This window comes from Macaca mulatta, chromosome X (assembly GCF_049350105.2).
Source record: "Macaca mulatta isolate MMU2019108-1 chromosome X, T2T-MMU8v2.0, whole genome shotgun sequence".
NCBI classification, from domain to species: domain Eukaryota; kingdom Metazoa; phylum Chordata; class Mammalia; order Primates; family Cercopithecidae; genus Macaca; species Macaca mulatta.
The window spans coordinates 89919055-89922191 of NC_133426.1; the positions used below are offsets into that span (position 1 = coordinate 89919055).

Below are 3137 nucleotides of genomic sequence, written 5' to 3' on the forward strand. Positions count from 1 at the left end.
ATTTTATAGTTTTACATTGACAAGATTTTCACCTTTTTGGTTAAACTTATTCCTAGATATTTTATTATTTGTATGTTATTTCAATGAAATTGTGTTTTTAGTTTTTTTTTTTTTTATTGTTCATTGCCGATCTGCAACTTTGCTGAATTAATTTATTAAGCCCAGTAGATTTTTTTTTTTTGAGGATTCTTTGGTATTTCCTATTTATAGGATCATGTCATCTGTGAATATAGTTTTCCTTCTCTTATAATTTGGATTTTTAAAATTTCTTTCTCTTATATATTTCCCTGGTTATGACTTTTAATATGATGTTGGATAGCAGTGATAATTTGAACATTCTAGTCTTGTACCTGATCTTAGGGGAAAATATTTCAGTCTTTCAGTATTAAGTGTGTTATGTCCTGTGAGTTTTTCCTATATACCCTTTATCATGTTGTGGACATTTCCTTCTACCCCTAGTTTTCTGAGTTTCCTTATCATGAAAGTGTGTTGGATTTTGTAAAATGCCTTTTCTGCCTCAATTGAGAGGCTCACGTGGAGTGTTTAAATGCTCTTTACGTGTTGCATTCTGTTGATTGATTTTTTTTTTAGGTTAAACCATTTTTGTATTCTTGGGACAAATCTCATTTGGTTATGGTATACAACCCTTTTTTTTTAACCTACATTTGCTGGTTGCTTTATTTAATTTTTCACTTTAAACACAAGATGAAACCCAAAACCTCTGAACTTGTACTTTTCAAATTGAAAGAGAATAGCTACAATTCTAAAATAGCATCAATACAGTAAGTATCTCATTCTTAATAGTATTAATGGACTATACTGAAATATGTATAAATATGTATAAATATATTGTACTCAATTTGCCACTGAAATCAATTACAAATATTTATTTTGAAAGGTGCTACTATAAAGTTTATAGACTCAAATGTTTACAATGGTTATTCAGATTTATGGAATACTTAGACAACAGGTTCATCTTCAACTTGTGGGCTATTTTATAATATTTATGAGCAGTAATTTTAAAGACATAGAAAGCCATTTTTTAATATAAATTAGAAACATTAAAATCATCTGTCTTTAGTGCCTTCAGTTGTCACATGGCCATAAACCAAACACTCCCAAAATTTCAAATGACCACTGAGGCTACTTGTGCAAAAATTCCCATGTGTCAGTACTTTCAATGTTGTGTGCATCAAATTATAGTACAGAAGTGACTATAAACAAGATGCAGCCCCTCTATTTCCATGAATACCATATTGTATTATAGTAAATTGAGTTTATATTCCACCAAGTGTCATTCTCCCATTACTTCACTTTGTGACAGATAAGCATAGCTTCAAATCTGGTAGTCTCTTCATTACCCCTCAAAATATCCAATGAAAGGTTTGAGCTCAAAAGAAATGGAAGACATCAAATCTGCTGCACTGCCTTAAATTTCGATTTATAATTTTAGTGGAGCAAATAACCACTGAATGTTTCTCAGTGGGGAAATATTCATTTTATCTTGGTTAAGCTGGAAATTCTCTTCCGAAAATTCAAGAGGGTGACTAGGTAAAAGTTCATTTTTCATACACACACACAAAATTGTCAGAAGATTATGACTTGCAAGAGATCCTCTTGCTGCAAGTTCAGTAGCTGGAATACTGCCCTTTAGATGAGATCCAAGTCCTCTGGTATCCATCTTCTGCCACTCTCTACAATCCTTTTAATATGCTGTTGGAATTGTTTTCCTCATTTTTTTTAGGGATTTTTGTATGTATGTTCCGAAAGAATATAGCTCTGTTAATTTCTTCTCTTGCAATGTCTTTTCTGACTGGTATCAGAGTAATGCAGACCTTACAAAATAATTTAGAAAGTGTTTTCTTCTCTTAAATTTTTTGAAAAGTCTCAGAAAAATTGATGTTAATTTTTCATTAAATGTTTAATGAAACTCACCAATGAAGTAATCTGGGCCTGGACTTTTCTTCATTGGGACATTTTTTATTACTGATTCAATCTCATTCTGTGTTATAATTTTGTTCAGATTTTTTATTTCTTTTTTAATCAATTTTGGTAATGACTATGTTCCTGGGAATTTGCTTATTTGATCTATATTATCTGACATGCTGGTGTACAACTGTTCATAATATTTTCTTACAATTATTTTTATTTCTGTAAGTTTTTTTTAAATATGTATTTTACAAAAGCTTATGTTAAAATATGTTTATTAGTATTGATGTACAATATTTTTTCTCCCTTTATAACTTTTCTTGATTTCTCAGTTTGTAATTCCTCCTGAAACTGACTTTTACTACTGTGTGTGTGTGTGTGTGTGTGTGTGTGTGTGTGTGTGTGTTGCATTGCCATTTCTACTGTGGCGAAACTCAAGACAATATTCTTACTTAATTGAGAGTGCAAGAATACATGGATTAGACCAGAAAAGCAGGACTTATTCCACTGACTTAAAATTTTTCTGACATTACCAGAGACGAGGTATTTCTCAGAAATATATTCTGCACCTAAACAGGAACTTCTATAAGCATCAATTTTATATTATTGTACCTATCTTTTGGGGATTGTTGGCACTGGACACGAGATGCTCTTAGGTTGCATACACAGACACAGAATTAACCATTGAATCTCTTAAACAGAAAAGTGTGCCCTTTTCAATTTAATTTAAGCTTTCCATCAAGTTTGAGAGTTTGGAGTAAACACATCTTTAACATGCCTCTGATGGCTAATTTTTCTTTTCTTTTTTTTTTCTTTCTTTCTTTTCTTTGTTTTGTAAGCTGCAGACAAACCTTCATTTATTTATTTATTCATTCTTTTGTTTGTTCCACAGAGTTTTGCTGAGCACCGACTCCAAGCAAGGCATGTGCTAGGTGCCTGGGATAAAATACTGACTCACAAAGAGGAGGACCCTGTCTTATGATGTTCTTATTATCAAAATTCAGGCAAGACTTAGAATAAATATTTAAGTTAGACTTGATTTCAAAAAGCTAAAACTGGTTATGTAGTCCATTTCAACAGCTTTTTTAAAAAAATGAGACATGCAGCTAATCAGTAATGGAGCCTATATTCAAGCCATATTCCACAATCAATATTCATTTATTTATTTATTTATTTATTTATTTATTTATTTGGTTTTTTGTTTGTTT

General features: G+C 31.0%; 1 pseudogene; it reads right to left on the reverse strand.

Annotated features, from left to right (window-relative positions):
• Nucleotides 1-1261: 1261 nt before the first annotated feature.
• Nucleotides 1262-1681, reverse strand: LOC100426092 (proteasome maturation protein pseudogene; annotated as a pseudogene).
• Between the last annotated feature and the right edge of the window lie 1456 nt (nt 1682-3137).